We start from the raw sequence: 25,148 nt of genomic DNA on the forward strand, positions 1-25,148 counted from the left end.
TTAAAACATTTTAACTAGAAAGTTGCATTTAAAATTTTTTTTAAATTTATTCAGTATCAAACAAGACTCTTAACAGTTTAATCTAACCAAAAAAAATTAGTTAGAAATAAGTTTAATATTACATAAAACACTTAAAGACATCAAAATAGAAGTTTGGATAAAAAAACAAAAAAGGATTTTTTTAGTCAACAGACATTTTTTCATAAATTACCATTTCAATTTCTTCAGACTTCAACCTGCATTTAATGTTTCACTCATCAATTTTAATCTTTAAAATTTTATTCTAAATTCACCATATCCATTCCACAATTCTAGTTCTTACCCTCTTTCTGCAATACTACAAAGGCTTCCTATGTTATCAAGATTCGACTCCACTTCTATTCAAACTGTCAATGGTTATTCTCTCAAAGCACAGATCTGATCACGTCATTCTACAGATAAAAAACCATGTGTGGCCCAAGCACAACAAAATAAAACTCAAAGCCCAGTGTACAGAGATCAAGCTTCTCTATTTGCTTCTACCCTATTAGCAGTACTACACATTCAAGCCAAGATACATTGTCTAACTATCATTCCCTAAAATCCATCCTATATTTTCTACCTCTATGCCTTTACTAAAGTTGTAAAGACCACCTTGAAGACGCTACTCTCCATGTCCAAAATCACTACACTCACAAACCTTTCCAGTTAAAATTAATTTTGCATCCTTCTCTATTCCCTTCACACCAATAATAGAGCTGAGGCTGTCTTACAATTGCGTGCATGTCTATTTGACCCATAACAAAGTATGAGAGCATAAACTGCAGCCCATATACTTTGTGCCTGCTTTAAGACCACAAATATGACAGATCCTCAACTTTTAAGTAAACTCATAATCTTACTGCAAATTAATTTAATAAGTAGTAAGCCAAGACTAAAAAGTAACTTCATTTTGTGGGCCTGTGACTGGTAGTAGCGGCCCTGAGCTATATACTGAAGACTCTGGGTGAAATCTACACTCTGCAGTAAAGAATCATGATCAAACAGCACCATCTGCCACAAGCATGAAAAGGGACAGCATATCCATGCCAGATGATTGCCATCCCCATTTTCTGATAATGACCTTTATCACAAAATGTACTCCACACCTACAAATACTTTTAGGATGACCATAAGAAAACTGGTAATGGTATCAGATACAAGGGTCAGTCTGAAAATCACTGAATAACTCACATTAAATATTCTGTCCTCTGGTGAGTCATCTGTGAGTCAGAAAGGCTTTAACATTTCCCTGACAGTCACAAGTAGATTGAGAATGGAACATTCTATTCTTTCACTTCTCTATGCTTCTGACTGTCTGAAATGAGGGTAATATATGCTATCCCCCAAGAGCATTTTAAGTATTAACAACTTAGAGGCACAAGATAAGCCCACAAGAAAGACACACTGTTACTACAAAATGTTTAGGGTGCTATCACTTGGGCAGTGTGGGAGGAGATTAGAACCTGAATGTACTATTTTCTATCAAGAATATTTATTGATTTCTAAATGTACAAATAATGACAACATAATTGATATCAATCACCTTGGACTGTGGTCTTAAAACTAAGCTAACTGACAGCCCAACTTTAAAGTTGCCATATTTGCTTATATTATAAATATTGTCACCTCATTTGTTGATGAGCTACCTTCTGTCTTTAAATATTCATGAAACTTTCTCCTGTATTTGTTTATAATTTTGAAGTGAAATAAAACATACTGTGAGTCTGCTTCATTTTAGTAGCTATGCTGTCTTTGACATACTTTATCTGATATGCAGTCAGTTAAGCAATTAAAAAATGTAGTCATAACAGTTTGAAAAAGTACATGTTGACTATATCATCTAACGATATAATCTTTTCTGAAATACTTTAACATTGTCTGTGAGGTTTAATTTAATGCTGAACTAAGAATAATACCTGGTACAGGGCTTGGAAATGTCTGAGATTTTTTGAGTTACTTTCTGCAAGAATAATTTTTTTTTAAGTACAGCACATTTAAAGTGTGGTAGTTCACCTTTGAAAGAATTTTCAAAACTACTTATAAACTCCTTTTTTAAAAACTTATGAACCAAAGTTTTTGCTTTTAAAAGGAATCCACAATTGGATAAGAAGAGGAAAAGAAGCAAATATTACTGAGCACTTATATGACAGTTATCATCATTACCATTTTGTCCATTAATTGTTTAATCTTCCTAATATTATAAGGTGGTAGATTTCATTGTATTTTAAGTAGATAAACCAAGATTCAGAAAGGCTAAAACACTTGTCCAAAGTCACAAGTTCATAAATTACTTAAGAGAATTCAGGTTCAAGATTACCTGATTTCAGGATCCATGCTGACTGCCTTCCTGACAAAGAAATGAAATATTCTGAGAAGCTTACTGATAGCTAGGGACAAGAGTGAAGGAAGGAACTGGACAGCTAAGGTTAGAGGAGAAGCATGAAGGCTGCAAAGAACCTAGGACTGATTAAAGAAGTTTCTGCAGAGGAACAAGTAAGAGCTTTCACTTTTTCAAATTCCTTTCATATCCATTACCTTATCATCTGAGGAACCACCCACTCATCTTCCTTTTTTTAGCTTTTCAAATAGCTTTTTAGAAGGTATGAACTGCATGCATTTTAGAGATTTTACATAGGCATAAATTCACTACTGAGTCTAAGAGCAATTAACTGAACAACAATGCTTATGACTACATGCCCCTACTAGTCACTTCTTGAAACTTGCTTTCACATTAGATAACTACATCTCAATTAAAAAAAAAAAATTTTTTTTTAACCTTGTGTTACTCAACCACTTCCCCCATATCCTCTTCTCCCATGTTTTTTCTGGCTGTCAGCTATGCCAAGTTGATTCAAAGGCTTGATTATAGCAATTAAATATGCAAAAATAACACCTTCAAAAGTAAAGGTTTAAAACAATACAATTTCATTCCAGATTCTTCATGGTTTTAAAAAGTGCACACCAAGCTTAACACAAAACCCCCTTTTTTTTTTTAATCAAGCTGACCTTTTTGTTCTCTAGCTACAACTTTTTACTCAGGCAGATGGGAATCAAAGCAACTTGTGAAAATTAGTCTCAAAATGAATTTGTGGTTTAGGATCACTAAATGATGTTATTAAATGTAGATTCAAAGTACATTACTTCCTGAAACTTTAAGGAAAAAAGAGAATACTAGCAGCTAAAGAAGAACTGGAAGCTCCCCTGGTCAAACCACAAAAGGTGGCTCTCCAAATTTTATTATTTAGTTCAGGTAAAACTCAGTAACTGTGTAGGGTATTCAAATGAATGTAGACTCCTATTTCTTGTCAACAAGCCAACAAGCATTCCTCAGACCACTCCAGGTTGATGTTTTCTTCACTGGAAAACAAGTTCTTTAAGAATACAAACTATGCCTTTTACTCATCTGTTTCCTCACTGTGGCCCTAGGACATAGGCTGGCACATAACTGGCATTTTATAAATGCAGGTTAAAAGCAAGAAAAGCATATCCCTTAACAGTGATTTTCTGAGCATTTTGTTAGTTTTACCTCAAATCAACAATATAAACATTTATATGTATAATACATAACACAGCCCGACACAAATATAAGCTTCTGTTTATAAACTCCTATTTTCCTAGGTAAAACAGGTACCCAAATTCATGATACTGACTCCCCCCCACCCCCTCCACAAACCACACTGGGTTATTAAACCCTATGAAGAAGCCAATCTCTTCCCTGATAGCTTTCTTCTTGCTTAAGAATTTATTCTAATCTGGAATCTCATTCCCTATCCATACCCATGGCACCTAACTCTTTAGTTTTTTCCAAGAAACCTAAGAGGTTTGGCATAAAACATTATTTAAAAAAAAAATTACAAAAGAAATGAGACATGACACAATCTCAGTCTAATTGTGCTCTTTATATGCTCTGTGTCATTTAATTACAAAGTATTTTAGATAATTACTCTGCAACTTTTAATAGAACTAGGATACTCATATTTTACCATCTTTAAAAAGTAAAAATCTGAACCTGGTGTACCCCCCCCAAAAAAAAAATAAAAAAAAAAATAAAAAAGTAAAAATCCTCAAACTAGTTAACAGCATTTAATCAGTCTCCAGAGGTACTAGCACTGAGAATCTTCCTGACTTGGCAAAAATCAGAGTGATTAAAGTTAGGTACAATATTTGCATCTATAAGTTAATCATGATGTAAGGCATAAGGACCATTGACTATGAGAGCAATCGTATTGTGCTGAGGAATATCACAATTCAGCTTCTTCCTCTGCAGGGAAGCCCCAGTTAATTCACTGCACACCTCTACCTCAGATTACAACACTTTTCTATTAAGCATCTATGAGACAAGATAAAAAATAAACAAGGTAAGATACAATGCCTGCCAGGGGAAGCTTATGATGTGGCAAAGGAAGGAATGTTTTCATCATGGTAATGACTTAGAATATATTAATTTAGTCATCAAACATGTACTGAAAGTCTTTTTGAAGACATTTATTGAAAAGATTTATTACAAATCAGGCTCTGTGCTAGAGGCTGTGGATACAACAGACCCTCCAAAACAGAGAAAAAGACATATAGACAAGAACAGGGCAATTAAGTGCTACAATTGCTACAGGAAAGTATATGGGGTAGTACATGGGGGCACAAAAAAGAAGGCCTAATTGGGAGAAGGGGATTTCATAAATGGCTTCATAAAGGAAGCCAGTGTTTGAGTTGGGTCTCAAATGATAAACAGTAAATAATAATAAAGACACTGAATGTGAGAAGCAATACAGCCTAAGTAAAGAGCATAAACAAAAGCACAGAAGCAGCAAGGCACATTCAGGAAACTGTTATTAATTAAACAAGGGCAGTAAACAGGGTTCAAAGAAATGCCGCAGGAAAAGAGAAGTTCCACAGAAAAAATACAGCCCGTGGAAGGCCTTAAATGCCATACTAAGAAATTTGAACTTTACTATGGGCAATTAGGAAGCCAAAGGGTTTTAAGCCAGAAAACAACAATGATCCAACCTGAATTTTAAATATTGACTCTGATTTCAGTATGAAGGATGGAAATAGGTTAAGAGGTTTTAACATGAGAAAGATGGCAAGGATTGTAGCCAAAAAGGTTAGAGAAAAGGTACAAAAGATATTAGCAATACTGAATCTTATGAATTTCATTACAACAGTGGACACAAAATGAGAGCACAATATTTAACGAACAAATGAATGAATAACTTACTGACTGAATAGGTGTAGGAGATGGAAATGGATGAATAATTGATTGACTACTAGATGTAGAAAGGAAAGGGTTCAGGATCCAGGCTTGTCTCACTGGACAGAGGGTGGTGCCTTTAATTGAGGGCAAATATTATGTCTTGGGAAAGAGACCATGAATTTAGCATGTCAAGCTGACTTTAAGGTACCTACAGAGGTGCAGGTGGGCGTGTTTACTAGCTATGTAAAGGAGTCTGAAATGCAAGGGCAAGGTCTGAATGCGAGATGATTTGGGAACTGTCTGTACAGAGATAATAGTCAAATGTTCCATCAGAAACAGGTGAGGTCACCTGGGGAAGATGTAAAAAAAGAAAAGAAAAGGTAAGAGGACCCAGGGAATCACCAACATTTAAGGAATGGACAGAAGGGAAAAAAAGCAACAAAGGTGACTGAGAATGCATAATCCAAGAGGAAAGAAAAGAACTGGAAGAGAATTTGAAAAGGTTAACAGGCAGTAGTGTCAAATTTCACAGGTAAGCAAAGAAAAACTACAGACTGAAAAGAATGTTCACCCTTGGTAGATTGCAAATTTGGTCACCTATGCCAAAGGAGTTTCAGGAGACAAGATGAGGTACAGAAAACTAACTACAGAGAGTTCAAAAGTAAAAAATGATAAAGAAATGGAGTCAGGAAATGTAACCCATTCTTTCAAAGACTAGAAAGAAAAAGGCAATAACTTAGGATATAAAGGCAATAGTTTTGGTTTTCTTCTAATTTTGTGCTCTTTTCTAAGAGGCAGCGAAAGAGCTAAATAAAACAGAAGATTAAAAATAAGACAATGGTGGGAATAGCTAGAACAAGATACCACAGGATACAAGATGAACATGGGCTTCCAGTCCCATTATGAGACCTGGAATGCTAGACAGGAAAACAAAGCAGAGATTCCGGTTTACATCTGAGTCACAAAGGAAGTGGCAGCTTGACAGGTATACTACACTGCTCAGGGATCTAGCCCTGGGAACACTGGACACTACTGCAGGCTCCATTCACCCACCGTAGTCGGGACTGGTTAAACCTGCAGGATGTGGGAATTGTGCTTGCAGCTGAATGGGGCTGCAGAAGGCAGGGACCAGTCTTATTAGATGCTATAACTCAACCAGCATGATTATTGAGAATGTGGGCAATACAAATAATCTCAAAAATATAAGTGAAATGAAAATGTCTATAATATTTACTCAATAGCTTATTAATTAAAAGACTCATTTTTTAAATTCTCATCATCTAGCACAGAGTCTGGCACAAAACAGACATCAGTGCATACAAATGACTGACGTAAAAAATTTGATGGCTTTCTCAAAAAATAAAAAAAATGACTGACTTTGTGGAAGGGAGGCTCTGCAGTATCTCCATGACCTGGCTAGAAAGTCTCCTTCCTATGGGAGCAAGAGGGTGGAAAAACCGAATTGTCTCTACTGAACACAAAAGAGAGCAACATGACTATGAGGGGCCTTGATAACAGCTAATTTTTATCAAGAACAGTATATGCATGGCACTGTGCTAATCAGTTTATAAGAATTACCATATCTTAACCTCATTACAACACACGACAGGTACATTTATTCCCATTTTAGAGATGAAGAAACTGAGGTTTGTGGACGTTAAGTAACTTGTCCAAGTTCACATAGATAATAAAGAACCAAGACTACTGAACCCAGGTCAGCGGAACTCAATATGATGGGTAGTGATAGTGGCATAGTTTTAGTAATAGCAGGAACAACAGCAGCTAACACTTTTATAGCTCTTACTATGTGCTAGGCAGTGTTCTAAGGGTTTCATACATATTAACCTATTTAACCCTCACAACTATGTTATGAAGTAAATACAATCTTCATTTTACAAAGGAAGAAAGTAAACACAGAGGGGTTAGGTAGTTTTCCCAAGACCACACAGCTAGTAAGTGGTGGGACCAGGATTCAGATTTAACCATTACCCTATATAGCCTCTCTCCAATTCATTTTCTCTAAGCTAAGACGCAATATACCAGTGTTTTTCAAACTGCTGATCATGACATCAATTTATTGGATTGTGACAAGCAAGTTTTGTTGTAAATGGAAAGACTAGAAGAGAATGGACAACTCCACTCTTTCCCCAGTACCTTCACTAGTGCTGGATGAGATGGTCAAGATCCTGGGCAAACTGCAAGAAAAGCATATGTAATGGATGTGTTGTAATGGATGGGGAAGAAATCAATCAGATTTAACAGTGAAAAATATTCAAACACTTATTCATGGAGCACAAATCAGAAAATCTGTTTTTTTTCCCCATAAATGTATTTATTTATTTATTTATTTATTTATTTATTTATTTAATTTATTGGCTGTGTTGGGTCTTCGTTGCTGCACACGGGCTTTCTCTAGTTGCTGTGGGCAGCAGCTACTCTTCATTGTGGTGCGCGGGCTCCCTATTGGGAGCTTGTGGCTTCTCTTGTTGCGGAGCATGGGCTCTGGCACGTGGGCCTCAATACTTGTGGCACACAGGCTCAATAGCTGTGGCTCACAGGCTCTAGAGCACAGGCTCAATAGTTGTGGCACATGGGCTTAGTTGCTCCACGGCATGTGGGATCTTCCCAGAGCAGAGCTTGAACCTGTGTTCCCTGCATAGGCAGGTGGATTCTTAACCACTGCAACCACCTAGGAATTCCCTGTTTCTTCTTCTTTAAATGCAAAAGTTGTGTAGAATACATAAGAGAAAATGTTTAAGAATTATTCAGGACTTCCTAGGTGGCGCAGTGGTTAAGAATCTGCCTGCCAATGCAGGGGACAGGGGTTCGAGCTCTGCTCTGGGAAGATTCCACATGCCACGGAGCCCCTAAGCCCACGTGCCACAACTATTGAGCCTGTGCTCTAGAGCCTCTGAGCCACAACTATTGAGCCCGTGTGCCGCAACTAATGAAGCCCACACACCTAGAGCCCAGGCTCCACAACAAAAGAAGCCACTACAATGAGAAGCCCATGTACCACAATGAAGAGTAAACCCCGCTCTGAGCAACTAGAGAAAGCCCATGTGCTGCAATGAAGACACAACGTAGCCAATAAATAAATAAAATAAATAAATTTAAAAAAAAAAGAATTATTCAGAGTAACAGTAAAGTTAATTTCAACGAAAAAACCCAAAGAATAATCTATTTTTTTGAAGAAATCAATACTCAGGGAAACTTTTAGAAGAATACGATGAAAAGGGTCAGGGATTGAAGATAGAAAGTTGAAAAAGATGCTCAATTTAACTCTAATAAGAGAAAAAAATGTAGCAACGGGGAGATGACAGTTACTAGAGCCTTCTGAAGAACTGAAAATAAATAATACACAAATTGCAGTTTTTTTCAAAAATATAACGATCAGAAAAAAATTCATTTTTTAACAATGAATTATTACATGAGTTGGAACTGTATCTTAAAATAACTCTTTGTGCAAACATAGCTGAAGTCAAGAAAATGGAACAAGGAATGCAAATTAGACAACTACTACCATCAAAAAAAAGAATGAAAGTCTCTTGTACGTTAAGTCAAAGAAGATACTTCTCACCACCTAAAGGAATTAGAAGTGGCTAAAAAATCAACAGAGGAAAATGAAAACCAATTCTCTAAACAGGAAGATGACATAACAACACTGGAAGTAGAACTGTCTGATTCAGATGATGCAGAGATAAGATTTCTTTACCAAATTGCTTTTAGAACTTAAGTAAAAGGAGGTGACACTGAACTGGAAGCCAGTCAGTTTCATCATTAAAAGGAAGTTAAGAAATAAATAAAGAAAAATGAAGCTATAAAATGACAACTGGGAAATTTTTAGTGAGACAAGAAAACAGATGAAGGAAGACATATTTTTGCAAAGAGGCAGCAGGTGAAGTTCAGAGAAATCTAAAACTTATTACAGAACAAGCAGAAGGCAAAGAGATGCTGGAAGAGTATAAAATACATGTAGGCATTGGCTGTTTGAAGGACAAAACAGCACGTGGAAATTCTGATTGCTGTAATTGAGAAATCAAAATCAAAACTGTCTGAAGGTGAAAAATAATTATGTTATTTGGAGTGAATTACAAAACAATACTGGAATGGACCACTGTGAGGGAAAACGCCAGCAAAGGATAGAAGTTGCAGATAACCTCAAAAGGCTTTATCTGAATTCTTCTAATCAAGCTGCTGATGAAAGATTAAGGTAGATTAAAGACTATAAAATGGTGACAGACAGCTTTTTCATGTGGAGTGATTCCATTTGTGTGTAGTAATGGTCTTACTTGTCAGATCAAAGAAACGAGGCATGTCACATTCAGTGGACTTAGAGTAAGAAACTTGCCTGCAAAATGTTTTTTAAAACCTGAAACAGTACTATAAAATGTAATTATTTTATGTAAACATTTTTGCTTTTGTGTCTCATATAAGAAAAATCAACGTAGAACCTAAGATAGTTACAGCTTCAGCAGTTTTTATAATGTACATTTGGATTTTTTTAATTAAGTTTGCAATATTTCAGAGTCATTTTTACATTAAATTTTGGAAATTAGATTTATCGTAGTAATATCCTAAAGCAGTTTTTTCCTACTTAATAATGAATCAATACCCTTGCTACAAATACAACAATAAGAATAGAAGAGAAAAGAAAATATCAGAAGGAACCATGCATAGTAAAGGTATTTCATGACACTTTAGTTTCAGTTATGTGTGTATGTGTGTGCAGCATGTAAAATGTTCATTATAAGTTTTAAAATATACAAGGTAAAACATTTTACTGCAACATCTAAGAAACTTTTAAAATGTAAAGACCCTACCAACAAACTTTTGCATATGTAGAAAGTCTTGCATATTGGCTGCCACTCATCCAGAGGACTGCTTCCCTCATTCTTCCCCTTTCCCAAGACCTGAGTAGACACTGTCACCTGATGGCCAGTGTAAAGAATTATATGTCTTTGGGGCCCTGTTCACATACCTCCTCTCCTTCACCCCACCTTCAAGATTCAGCCTCTTTAGCCTTAAAAGGAACGTGTGCACATAAGTCACCATTTTGTCTGTCTTCTTTCTCATGAGTAATCCCATTCCATACAATCTCTTATTCTAGTACTATCCATAGAATTTTCTGCAATAATGGAAATACTCTATATCTGCCCTGTCCAATACAGTGGCCACTAACCTTAGAATATGATTAGGGTGGCTAAGGAACTAAATTTTTATTTTAATTTACTTTTAATTCATTTAAATTTAAAAGCTACATGTGGCTAGAGGCTACCATATGGACAGCACAGTCTTATACACAAACTTAAAAACAAAGTATTTACCCATCTCTCCTTCTGTCTTTTCAAATTCTTGCCCCATTACTATTTCAGAGAAAAAAAAATCCTCTTGTTTATTTTCACTCCACTTATAAATCAAAAAATGTGCCTGAAGAAGACAAACCTTGAAAATTAGATGAACAGTTAAAAATGGCTTCTTATCAGGAAAAATATTTTAAAGTAAAATTAAGTATAATAAATAATGCTATTAACAACCGCTATATCCTTAAAACTGCCACTCTGTTATACAGTGTACTTTATATTTAGTAAGCCAGAATTTTAGAATTGGGAAATTACAGATCATATAGAAAATTGAATCCAGAGAAGTTAAGAGAATTTCCATTCAGAGTCTGTTGACCAGAGTCAGCTTTTCTAACACAGAATGTACCCAGAAATTCTTTCATAATTCACTCAACAACCATTTACAGCAAATTACTAGATACAAAGAACAATAATACAGAATCCTACTTTCACTCCCCTTATTCTTTTTAAATGTCCACCTATCTCAATGCTCATCTAATAAAACTTGATTTTCTTCACATTATCAATTAAAAAGAATAATTGCAATCAATTTTATTTTCTGGATTTAATTACTAATAGCCAATGATGCTACTGTCTATTATTTTGGGTTGACAAACATATAATAATGGTTTTATGAGAAAATAGCTTTCCAAGTATTAAATAAACATCTTTAAGTTCGGACACTACTGCAAGTCAATTCTGAAGACATTTCTCTGTAAAAATAAAATATGGATTTATTTTTAAGTTTGCTTTTAAATATGCTAGTTATAGTATATAAGTAAGCTTTTTCTCAGAAAAAAAAACTTTCTAAACTTTAGTTATAATTACCAGCTAATTGCTAGTTTTAATTGAAAATAATATTAAAATAGTAACCTATTTCAGGATAGTAGGAATTATAGTATTGGTAGAAAACATTCAAACTGTATACTAGCAGTCTAAGGTCTTGGTATCTTCAAGAAATAATTTAGGGACTTCCCTGGTGGCGCAGTGGTTAAGACTCCACGCTCCCAATGCAGGGACCAGGGTTCGATCCCTGGTCAGGGAACTAGATCCCACATGCATGCCGCAACTGAGAGTTCACATGCCACAACTAAGGAGCCCGCGAGCTGCAACTAAGACCTGGCGCAACCAAATAAATAAATAAATAAAATATTTTTTAAAATAATAATAATTTAGACAGGGAAGAATACTCTGAACAATCCCTCAGTCATTCAGTCTATCTCAGGTCTCTAAGCCAATCTGAATCGTTACTGCAGAAAAATTAAGATGTTTTTATATCTCAAGGAAATAAATTTTGGGCCTTAGTTTAACTTTAGCAATTTTAGTTGATGAGCTCAAAAGGGTTAACAGTGTGATAAGGCCACACAACAGGCAATCTTAGACTATACTAAAAGAAATGCACTATCTAAATCAGAAGAGTTAATGCAGAATACCGAAGTTTCACTTAACTCCAGTTGGAATGATATTATGAGCAGTACATTTTCTCCTTTCTTATTAAACTATTACTATTAACTCTTTATTTTAAAACTTCTTCCTGTAATTCTACTATTCTAACAACTGTTCTCATTACTTTATTTCCCTTCTCAAATTATATCTACAAATCAAAGTTGGCTATGACAAATATGTAGATACAATTTAATAGTCTACTTATTAAATATCATTATTTTATAAATATTTCCCACATTTCTCTAGTTATGGTTACTCTAAAATGCTTGGCATATATGGGCACGTGTGAGAACATATGCATGTATACATATATATGTATACATACATATGTACACATATATGTGCAAATGATAAGCAAATGGCATAAAATATTAACATTAGGTGAATCTGGATAAACACTACTCAAATAGTGTTTGTAATACTCTTATTCTTGTAACTTTTCTGATTATGAAATAATTTCCAAATTAAAAAAAAAGAATTTAAGCAGTCAGTCCTACATTTCTCTTACTCATGCTTAATAATTCCAATTCTTTCCAACCTATCTCATATGTATTTCCCCCCAACAAGCCACCATGTCTTCTCCATTACCCAGAGTAGTGTCCCCATCAGGGAGACAAGAAACATACACAAGAGCTCCAAAAAAAGATGGCATAACAAGCGGTGAGGACTAGAACAGGCTTCTTAGAATTTGCCATTCCACATGAAGTACAATATCTATATTTCTGCTCTCTGGAGTGTTCTATGTCCTGATCTATGCCAGGCTGCTAGACGACAGCAGCTCTTTGCTTCTGTATTTTCTCTCTTCATATAACACATAGCAATAAACCTCACTGTAAAATTAGTATGTTCATGTGATCTCTACCTGGATTAATTTTTCCTCCTAAACACTCCCATACCTCTTTAAGTATAGCAATTATCACATTATTTTATTTTTAAAATCATGTCTATATGTGTTCTACTTTATCTACTAGACTGGTGGAAGCTCCTCGAAAACAAGCACCACAACATATTTGAGTTTCTTTAATTCTTAAAGATGTAGAAAAAATGCTCAGTAAAAAGCTACTAAGTGAAAAAATAAAAGTTACTGAAGAATCTAAATATGTTATAACTACAGTTTTAGTAAAAGGGTGTTTTAGTTTTTTTTCTTTACTTGGACATAGCAGTATGTAGACAGAGTCTTACGCTAATTCCATGGCAAAGGAGACATAACAACTAGGGGCTGCTCATAAAGAGCTGACAACATTCACAACACTATACACGATCCCAAAATCGTTTTGCTTCAATAACACAAATAATTAATAATTTCATAAACTATGACTAAAAAAAGTCAAAGGCTGAGGCCTATCAACCACACCTTAAAATCAAAGTACATTTATATATAACCTATCCTGGCAACTGGTCAATACAATGCAAGGAACACTTCAGTGTTCAAAATACACGTCATAATATTCTAGACAGAACTTTGTTCTCTATTATGAAAGAACCTTTAAATAAAACTATGTCAGGTAAGAATAGTCAACTTAGTAACAAGCAAAGTAAAAACTAATCATTTTACCATGAAAGGTGGTTTTTCAAATGCTACAATTAAACTTGCCGGACACAATATGATTAAATGAGAATACACATAAAGTACTTCAAAAACAAAATTATAAAGTAGAAATATATCTTTACCCAAAATGACTACACGGTAACACTTCAAAATGTCTCTCTATCAAATGTTAAAATACCAAATGCTTAAAGGATACTTCTGGGCTTATAAAATTAACAAAACCTAGGTGAGTCCCTAGTAGGGCATGATCCTCTTTTAGCACTTAGAAAATCCAAATATACCACAACACTGTCAGTTTGTCCTTCCAACCCCTCAGGAGCTAGCTCTTTCTCTATTTCATGCCTGGTACTGCTTAGGTCTACTTGTGGTCTATGTCATTTCTCTCCTCCACTAGTGACAGCTTCCTGACACTTGGCACATTATCCCCGTGTGCTGCCCAAAGTTACTGCTCTGCACTCGGCTAGAGTTGCCCAAATGCTCCAGCCCCATCTGGCATCCCAGCTCAGTCACTAGTTCCTTGACAAGTACTGGCTTCCAACCACCCTCTTCTGCATTCTCTTATTATGAGTGGGAGAATACAATGTTTCCTTCTCAGCTGGACTCTGTCTATATGATGACTGTCTAGTTTCCTAGTTTCCTTTAGATCTCTCCAACTCATGGAATACAATGCACATGTCAATTTGTAATAATTCTCAACTCCATCCTGTCTTCTCCAACACTATGTCATTTCTTAATCTAAAATCTTACCATCTTGAGGCGGCATTCTAGCATATATTTCCTTAATTCCTACCTTCAGTTTCTTCTCCTTTAATTCATCCCTATAGTTCCCCCAGAGTTGATATTCAAAATCATAAATCTGATTATGTCACTCTTCAATTTAAAATTTTTCAATGGCCCTCCAAAGAACAAATGCCTTAAAACAGTACTAACAACAGCAGGTGACACCTACTGAGAACTTGTATGCCAGGTACCTGCATTACCTCATTTAAATGTCACAACAATCCTACAATGTAGATATTTTCATTATCCTTATTTTTCAGATTTAAGCAAAATGAAAGCTGGAGAAATCAAATGACAGACAGTAAAAAAATGCAGCAAAGATTACAAAAGCCTTCAAAATCTGGCTTTTATTCCTTTGCAGCAGCTCCCTCCCACCACTGCCCAATAAACCCTGCCTTCGATTTATACCAAACCACCCAAGGATCTGTGACCATACTCCATCTTTCAGGACTCCTTACCAGTCTTGGTACCACATTACCCCCTTGGCTCAAAATGCCCACTCACCTACCCATCCACCCTGGGAACTCACTCTGAAGACTTTTTCCTTTCTTTCTTACCTCCTCCACATGGGACCTCCCTAGGTAGAACAATATAAGCCAAAATGATACCCACACCCCACGCTAAACTTCAAAATACTACAATACAAAATGCTCAAATAGATTTTTCAAGGTAATTTCCAAGTAAGAATCTAGTGCCAGCCTCATAAACTTTTACTTATCAGAAAAGTAAATGAAGATCAACAATGCAGCAATAGCAAAGGCTAATAAAAATAAATTTAATACGTTTGCAAAATATTCACATGTAAAATTCAATTATTTTGAAATATGTGCTAAATCATCCAGAATATAAAGGACTCAAGTTTTTAAATACTTTCTTCTGCAAATTGGCACTTCTTTAAATATTACAAGCAAGACAAATTCTACAAAATTTTATAAAATCTGTTAGCAAACCAAGAAAAAAATTCAAGAAACTAAAGGGCTCTTCTATGACTATATTTGGGTTCAGAAAATGATGATTCAATACTAAACGACTTGTGCTTATGAATCACATTAGATGACAGAGAGGTGCAGTGATTATGTTACCATATCTGCAGCATCAGCATATTAGGCCAGCATCTTCCAGGAACACGCAACAATGATATCAGGAGTCTCTTGTGGGTATTAACTGACAGTTAAACAGCATCTCTTCAAGGTACTACTCAAGTATATTAGCTTACAACTCTCCACACTAAAGTTCCTATTTTCATCTATTAACAGCCTCAAGATCTTCCTGCTTAAGATTTAAGCTGCCTTGTGGAGGAGGTAAGAAAGAAAGAAAAAACTCTTCAAAAAGAGTTCCCAAGGTGGACCAAGGTGGGTGAGTGGGCATTCTGAGCCAAGGGGGTAGTGTGGTACCAAGACTGGTAAGGAGTCCTGAAAGATGGTAGTATGGTCACAGATCCTTGGGTGGTTTGGTGTAAATGGAAGGCAGCGTTTATAATTTGGGTAACTAACTGAGTGACTGGCAGCATTACTAACCAAGGCAGGAAATGAAGTGAATACATGAATCTGGAGAAGACTGTGCACTTATTTTGATGTTTTAAGTTTCAGGTTTTCTGCTGAACAATCAGGTGGGCATTCTAAATAGCAAACTTAAGGACTGGAATGCTCAAGATAGAAACTAGGGTGAATAAATGAGCACAGACACAAGATAACAAAAAATAATATGTGTTCAAGAAAGCATAACAATGAAGAAAAAAGAGGTCAGGCTGAAACCTTGGATAACATGACCACTAAAGGACAGGAGTTTGTAATGATAGCTAAGAAAGAAGAGGTAAGAAAGGGAAACAGGAGAGAGTAACATCATGGAAGTCAAGAACAAGAGGGTGTCAAGAACATGGGCCTGATCATCTAAATGGTTCACACAGGATTTAACAATTAGGAATTATGCCCAAGGATAGATACAACTTCAATAAGTAGAGGAAGCAAGAATAAAAACACTGTTGAGAGGAGGAAACAAAAAAGGAAGAATGCGAAGTGTATTTGGAACAGAATGTAGAAGAGTTTTGCTGGAATGAAGGTTCATGTAGCAGAAGACAAGGAAGGAAGTCTGGACCAAAGACTTTGCATTCCAGATTTTACTCTATTTTAGATTTCATTCTGTGAGGAAGAAGAAAGACAAGTAGCTTTTATTTTTTCTTTCTGAAACAACTACCCTATTGACAACATTCATGATGAACTGGAATGACATGAGACTTACAAGCTATGAAGCAGTCTTAAAATTATCTAAACATAGTAATGAGGGCCTGAAAGAGGCTGGCAATAGACAAAGTAAGAATGAAGAGATACATGAAAGACAGAGATTCTCTAATCCCAGGGCGCCCTACATATTCCACTATTACTATACTATTATACTCATCACACTGCATCATAATCATTTGTGGACTGGGACCCCTCTTATTCGGCCTCTCATGACTAGAACCAACAAAACAGGAACACAGGAAGTAGCCAAAAAAAAAAATTTTTCGCTGAATTACAGTAGAGCTCAGTAATGATAAAATATAGAAGTGGGACTTAAAGTTACTGCAGAGAAACCTAAGTGACTATAAGATGGTAATATAGAAAACACTAATGGAAAAGTCAAGATCAAGTTTAGGTAATGAGTTTAAGATATGTTTAGGATGAGAGGTATCTAAAGACAACATCCAAACAAAAATATCAAAGAGAAAAAAAAATTAAACCACAGAAGAAAAAAAACAACCCAGGGTTAAGGGTGCCAACCCTCCACCCAGCCGAAAATCCAAGTACAACTTACAGTCAAGCCCTCCCTATCCCTCTGTATCTTCAGGTTTCACCAACCACACATAAGTGGACCATGCAGTTCAAACCTGCGTTGTTCAAGGGTCAACTGCACTCAGATACTCTGACAAAAAGAGAAATCTGAGATATATAAAATCATCAACAAATCTTAATATTTGCTCATAAGAACAAATATTTAACAAAATACCAATTTCCTAAGACACTCTGGGGCATGACTCCATCTTTAAGAATGCTATCTGAATTGCTTATTTGTATATTCTGTAAGAATTAAATTTACGTAAAAGCCCAGCCAACCAAATAGGTCAATCAAAACTGGGTCAATGATGAAAAATTACTTGCTTTATTCAATCATTTATTCAACAAAAATCTGAGTGACTATCAGTTTACTGAAGCAAGGGGGACAAGATACAAAGCAAATAAAGTAACGTACAGCAAATATTACAACAGAATAACTGCAAAACGTAAAGGAACACAGGTAATTGAGAACAGAAAATATAATGGAGGATGGGTAAAGGAGGCATGATGAAAATAGACCTAGAAGCTGTTCTGGAAGAAGAGACATCTGTGTTGGGCTTTTTAAGAGATCAAGTGATTTAACAAGATAGCTAAGAAGTTGAATGGTATTCTGGAAAAAAGGAATAGTATTTGCAAAAGCATCAAGATGTCAGTTTCTCATCTTCATGGAACCATGACAGAGATGAGGGCCACAATTCACAGAGGACTTTCTGTACACTGATAAGGAATTTGACCCCTAGCCTGTAGTCCTGTGGTAAGAAACATCAGATGTGCATTAGAAATCCCCTAAGGAGCATTCCAAATCCCCTGAAGCAGAGTGCACATGCAGGCAGGCATGGAAAAGAAGCAAAAAACAGGGCGGAGCCACAGAAGATTTGTAAGCAATAACAAAACTTGTTTCAGAAATCTAAAAGTCAGTAGCATGGATCAGTGGCTAAGGGAAGAAAATCTGGAGGAAAACTAAAGAAGATTAAGAAGTGATTGCAATAATGCTCTAGCACTAAATATTGACAACTACTTAAACATAAATGAGCTACAGAAAGAGGCACATAAAATGCTGTAACTGTAATATGGGCTTTCAACATGAGTTTCAGAACACACCTCAGGTAACAACTCAATAATCAGAAGCAATTACAATAAAAGTGCAACCACAGACATTAGAAAAAAAAAAGGAAAAAGAGTGGCCACCGAGTTTTCCCCTTAAAAATACTTAATTTATACTTTAAAAGGTTTTATTTAAATTTTTTTTAAAAGGTACTTCATAATAAAACTACCACAGCAGGCAGAGATTACCAAATCAAAATGTAGACCCTACCACATGGCTAACACTGTGCAAAACTACTGAAAATGATATTCAGTAAAAAGTTAACAGAGAAAAACTGGTCAATAACAACAACAACAAAAACAAAGATTATTTAACAGATTCCTAATAATTCATTAAAATTTTTGTTACCCACATATAAAAGCTACAGTTTTGAACTGAGGAAAATCACCAAATTGGGGGGGATGTTCTTTAATACCTCTCTCCACTAGCCACTGTATTCATTTGAAAAAAAAATAGGACACATATATGATAATGATAGACCTTAGGAGCACAGATTAGGATAAATTTAATTTCATCTGTTTTTCAAAGAAATGGCTCCTGTATTTTTTTTTCTCTTTACTGCGTCATTCCATCAGCTACAAATACTTTTTATCTATACAAATATAATAGAAAAGCACCAATCTTTAGAAAAAATAAAAATTCCTTGATTCCACATCCCCTCCAGTTGTCACCATTTTTCCTCTGTTTCAGTTGAAACTCCTTGAAAGAATTGGCTGTCTCCAATTCCTCTCCTACAGGTCCCTCTTAAACCCTCTCCAATCAAGTTTTCATCTCCATTAATTCACCATGAACAACTTAAGGTCACCAATGATTTTCTTTACCTTTTTCTTTTTTTTTTTTTGGCTGTGCCAAGAGGCATGCAGGATCTTACTTCCCTGACCAGGGATCAAACCCATGACCCCTGCAGTGGAAGCGTGGAGTCCTAACCACTGGACCGCCAGGGAATTCCCACCACCAATGATTTCATATTGTTAAATGTAAGTCACACCTTAGTCCTCGATCTAATAGCAGCCAACAGAACTGATCACTCACTTCCTTCCTAAAACATTTCACTTGGCTTCAGGGATACCACTCGCTCTTAATCCTTCTCCATTGGAGGGTACTACTTACTCTCCTTTTTTAGCTCTAGCACTAACTCTCCCTCTCCCAGTCCCTCTCTGTTAGCATTACAGGACCCGAAGGCAAAGTCTCTGACCTCTACAGTCACACTCATTCCCTAGATGATCTTAATCAGTTCTAATGGTATTAAATACTATCTCTATACCGATGACTGTAAATTTATATCCCCAGCCCCTCCTCTGACCTGAACTGCAGACTCATGTATACCCAGCTGTCTAGACAGTATCTCCACTTGGACTGCTAACATATCCAAAATTGAACTCATTACTTCCCCCTAAAACCTGCTTCTCCTGCAGGCCTCCCCTTCCCAGTAAACAGCAACCCCATTCTTTCAGTTGTTCAGGTCAAAACCTACAACCCACATCGAATCCACCATCAGATTCTGCTGGCTCTGCCTTCAGAATGCACTGTATACCGCGTGTGAGCGCGTCTCCCAGCCCTGCCTAAAATCATCATCGCCTCCCACCCTCCCACCCAGGATGACTGCTGAAGCCTGCGGCGTTATCCCATCACGCCCCGCCTTTGACATTCTCTACAGAGCAGTTGAGAGGTCTATTTAAAACAAGTCAAAATCCATCAATAGCTTCCCATGTTCAGGGTAAAAGCCGAAAAGTTCTACTGGCCTATAAGGCCGTATACAATCTATTTAGTACTTCCACTACCATCCCCTTGGCCCCCTCCCCCACCTCTCTGGCCTCATCTTCCACCAATCATTCCGAGGCCTCCAATGATCTACTTACTACTCCTCAAATAGGACAAGCATGCTTCAGACAAAAGACATCTGCACTCTTATCCCATCTTCCTCAAACGCTCTCCCCTCATATCTGCACAAAGTAGATCTCAATCTCACTTCTTCCACATCTCTGCTCACCACTCATCAATGCAGCCCCCTCCAGCCACCTTATATAAAACAGCAGCATCCCCCCGTGTGTTCTTTCTACCTTATTCTGCCTTGTTTTTTTCCACACTATAAGAGCTGACGTATTACATACATACTTGTTTATTTTCTGAATCTTGTTATTAAAATATAAGTTCCGCAAGGTCAGAAAATGTATTTTCTTTGCTGCACCATTACTGGCAAGTGCCCAGCTGGTATTTGTCGAATGGATAGATGGCACAAATGAGGAAAATCCAGATTCAGGATCTGGTCTCAAAGCCTGGGTTGAGAAAACGTACAGTGTAGAAATCCTCAAGTTCTGAAAAAATGTCAACTGCAAAAATGGCCACAACAATGGCCAAGTCTACAACTCTAGCTGATGCCAATAATAAATAAGGGCTGACAAGTCCAGACTACCTTAAAGAAAATAAGCTTGAAATAAAATTTTTAAATAAAGGGCTTCCTATGTGGCGCAATGGTTAAGAATCCGCCTGCCAATGCATGGGACACAGGTTTGATCCCTGCTCCAGGAAGATCCCACATGCCGCGGAGCAACTAAGCCCGTGTGCCACAACTATTGAGCCTGTGCTTTAGAGCCCATGAGCCACAACTATTGAGCCCATGTGCTGCAACTACTGAAGCCCACACGCCTAGAGCCCGTGCTCCACAACAAGAGAAGCCGCGGCAATGAGGAGCCGGTGCACCACAACGAAGAGTAGCCCCCACTCACCACAACTAAAGAAAGCCCGCAAAAAAAAAAAAAAGACCCAACAGCGCCAATAAAATAAATAAATAAGTAAATTTAAAAAAAAAAATTTTTTTTTTAATAAAAATAAAGGAAAGAAGAAATGGCCATCGCTGCCTCCCTGTTCCCTGTAAAGAAATACCACCTGGATATGTTTCCTGTAAGCTGGCCTACCAAGTCAGACCAAAATATCACCAGACCCATTCTACATACTTAAATAGCTGTTATGAATAGTTCCTGCTTTCCTAAGCTATGGTCTTCTGAGAAAATTGTAACTCCCAACCCTAACACTGGCTGCCAAGTGTTAATGGTCAGAGAAAGCTCTCAAATTTCCCCAAAGCACTCAGGCTGCAACCAAATATCATTAATATAATGACAACAACAATTCAGAGTACCTTCTGGTGTCTGCCTATCTTCATTGTCTCTAGTGTATCCACTAGGGACTCCATCATCAAAAGACTGTGGTCCTTGACGCGCGTGCGTGCGTGCGTGTGTGTGTGTGTGTGTGTGTGTGTGTGTGTGAGTAAGAGAGAGAGAGAGAGACAGAGAGAGACAGAGAGATAGAGAGAGAGAGAGAGGGAGAATTCAAAGAAACAGGACCTGGATTTAATTTTTTCCATTTTAAAGAGAGGTAGATTGCCGGGAATAGAAAGCATGTGTTAAGATATAAGATGTCACCTGGGCTCTTCAATATGACACCAAAACAGAGCTAACAGAAGAACCAAGACCCTGAGAAATCCAGCTTTCCTCAGCTAAAGAGCTGTCTTGCATCTCCCATTACCACACACAGAATTGAAGAGATGGGGCAGGAGACCATGCCAAAATGGGTAGCTGGGAGCAGTAATGGGAGAGGGAAGAGTGGTAACAACTATTGAAAGGTGGGAGACAGAAATAATTATCCACGTTTTTTCCTTCCCCCTTCCTATTCTACTTACAAGTACAGAAACTGGGCAGATGAATACGAGGAAGGACAATGCAGACAGTGAAGGAAAGGATGCTCTGAAGCAAATGGTAGCAGAAGAAATCATGCACAAATTCCTTTTCTAAGTGACTCTCCAAAAAACAGACACACCAAGTAAGTTAGGAACTGACCAAGGAAATTTAAAACAAGTTCCCACACCATAGATAATGACAACTATACAAAGAGAACAGAGATTCTTAATTTGGAATGATGGTCCTGGGGCACTTTTAAGATCAACAATCCTCAAAGATGACCTGAATATTTTCAAACTTACTGATCAACACGAAAAGGTGAAAATCTTTCACGGATGCAGCCTTTAAGAATCCTCTGGCTTCTCAATGGCTCCAAATCTCAAAATAACCAATTAGAAGTCAGAGAGGTGGGCTTCCTAGGTGGCGCAGTGGTTGGGAATCCGCCTGCCAATGTAGAGGACATGGGTTCGGTCCCTGCTCCAGGAAGATCCCACATGCCGCGGAGCAACTAAGCCCGTGCGCCAAAAAAAAAAAAAAAAAGAAGTCAGAGAGGTAATTCTGGGGGCATTCAAAGGCAATCAACTCGGCAAAGAAGAGCTGAAAACTCAGAGATTACACCTATCATACTCCTGATTGGTAATTCACTTAAAAAGAAAGGAACGTTCTGACTGGTTGCTCTCTATAGGCTGAGTCACGCCCCAGCATCAGCACCTGTAGCAAGCAGATGGAAGAAGCTAAAAGAGGGCACAGATACTCTGAGAAAGGTACTGGGGGAGTTGGTGAGGGGGAAGGTCAGTAACAAAGGAAAGATGATTTAACTCCATACAGCCACTGGCCATCAGCAAATCAAAGTAGGGCACACCAACCACAACTGTAGCCTGAGATGGCATTCTGTGTTTACTTCTGTACTAATACTTCCCTCTCCTTAACACTCCTCTTCTAATCCTGCACTGATGGCTCTTCCCCCTTCTCTCTGACAGCTGTCATTCTCTAGAGCTTCTCTTCCTCCTGCCACTTTTTGAGTTTGGTGATTTGGTGTTTCCTACCCCCAGTTCAGTCTCGCCATCTTCCTATATTAGCTCATCCTGTATTAGCTAATGCCTTCTACTCAGTCACTGTCCTTGACAAGTACATAACCCAGTGAGGGAGGTAGATGTGTCACTAAGTTAGGTACAATAAATCACAGTCAATGCTATGAAAGAAATAGAACAAAGTGCTGTGAGCGCATATTCATCTGTCATTACCCTGCTCAATAACGTCCAAATCAACACTCCAGCTTCCCACTCTCTTATCAGTTACTAAGCCCTGTATCTTTCCATAACACCCTCTGACCTCCAATTCCAACTTGCAGTTCAGTTTTCATTTCTCATTAGACTTATTTCGACCACTTCCTATCAGAAACACAATTCAATATATTTGCACATCGCCACATCAGCCATCTCCCTAAAAGATATAACATACTATATCATCCCCTTGCTTTGAAACATTTAATATTTTTCCAGTACCTAAGAGATAAAGTTCAAATCCTTAGCAGAGAAAATAAGATAATATACTTTTCAAATAGAGCCCTTTAAAAGCAGGCAGACTGTTTGAGTTCTAGTTCCAATGCTTACTAGCTGTGTTACCTTTGGCAGGTCACCTCACCTCTCTTTCTCATTTGCATAATGAGGATATGAAAAGAATCTACATCTTAGGGTCACTATGAGGATTAGGTAAGAAAATCTATCCAAATACCAGCAAAGTACCCAGCACTCAATCAACGTTAACTGTTTTGCCAGGGTTGTCTCATCTATCTAGAATGTCTTACTTCCAAAGGAACAAGATAACCAAGGTTTTACTTTCATATATTTTAGAATGGTTAACAATAAAAGTTAAATCAGAAATGATCTTCTAGTTAATCCTGAACCAACAAAAACTTCAATTAACCAAAATACTCCTTTCATGAAATTTTTGGTCTAAATTTACTAAAATTTATTAAAAAACAAGTACCCATTTATAAACAAAACAAAACTAGGTTAGTTTCATTTTGTTTTGTTTCCTGTTCAAGAAGAAAAAAGGAAGAAGTTTACCAATGGAAATTCACTTAGATATTTATAACAATGTGATTCTCTTATAGTATAAAATCCACATAAATTAAAAGCAAACTCAATTGCATATATTATTGTTAAAGATATATACATATAGCAAAACAAACTCTAAAAGCTTAAGAAAATAAAAATATGCATCAGATGGTGGAGTGTCTTTTGTTTTCAGACCTCACAATCAAAAGATGAAATCACACACAAAAATTAAGTCAATGATTTTAATCATTTTAAAACTATAAAATCTACAACAATAAAAAACAAAAATAAACAGATCACAAACATATTTCAAGAGGATAACATATTTATGATGCTAGGTGCTAATGAAAATTGGTAACAAGATTCCAGTAAATTTATGGGCTAAGAACAAACAATTCATTCAAAGGAGAAAATAAAATAAGAAAAATACTGCATTTCCTTTTCTCTCGTGAATAGTGATGTTAGACAGTAGGTACCCTTATACCCACATATTAAAAAAAAAAAACAGCAACAGTTAAAAACAAAAGCCTGTAAAAGTAAAAGATAAAACTGGTCAACCAAACTGCTGGAAGCAGTATAAATAAATACTACCTTTCAGAAATAAACCTGGCAATATTCTTCAAAAATGACAAAAACCTTCATACCCTTGACTGTATAATTCCCCTCCTGGGGCTTTAGCCTAAGGGAAAGAAGCAAAACAAAGGACATCTACACATTAACTGCATTCTGTGAAAAACGGGAAGCAGCTTAGATGCCCAATTATTATAAATAAGTAAATAAATCAACTCACTGTAACACTGTATAATAATTTAAATGTATAAAAACTATAGCAATAAGAAAACATTAAGTATGAAAGCAAATACTGAACACTATATTTATGCTTTCATTACAGTACAAAATCATGCATATACGATGAGACAAATGAGAAAAAGTTTGAAGTTTATTTTGATTTTTTTTTGTAACTTTGACCATTAAGTGGTCTGTTGGAATTGATCAGGCCTACCATAGTCAGTACACATTTCAAAACTAACTTTTCAAAGGCATAAAACCACAATTTTTCTTTCCCAAAAAAACCTATCACATAGGATTAATCAGATAGACTCTTCTCATACAAACTAGCCATACACGTAATTTTAGCCATGCTATTAGCCAGCTGTAACCTTATCT

At 36.6% G+C, this 25,148-nt stretch overlaps 1 protein-coding gene across 3 annotated transcripts in view; it reads right to left on the reverse strand.

Moving 5' to 3' along the window:
* Positions 1-25,148, reverse strand: part of CCSER2 (coiled-coil serine rich protein 2) — a 155,258-nt gene that overhangs the window by 127,136 nt on the left and 2,974 nt on the right. Inside the window, exon 2 of one of the 3 annotated variants that reach the window (XM_057735103.1) lies at positions 22,224-22,429. The exons of the other annotated variants lie outside the window; for them this stretch is intronic. The gene's annotated coding sequence lies outside the window, so the exon portion shown is untranslated. The remainder of the gene's footprint in view (positions 1-22,223; positions 22,430-25,148) is intronic. 3 annotated transcript variants of the gene reach the window in all.

This window comes from Hippopotamus amphibius, chromosome 5, assembly GCF_030028045.1.
Source record: "Hippopotamus amphibius kiboko isolate mHipAmp2 chromosome 5, mHipAmp2.hap2, whole genome shotgun sequence".
NCBI lineage: Eukaryota > Metazoa > Chordata > Mammalia > Artiodactyla > Hippopotamidae > Hippopotamus > Hippopotamus amphibius.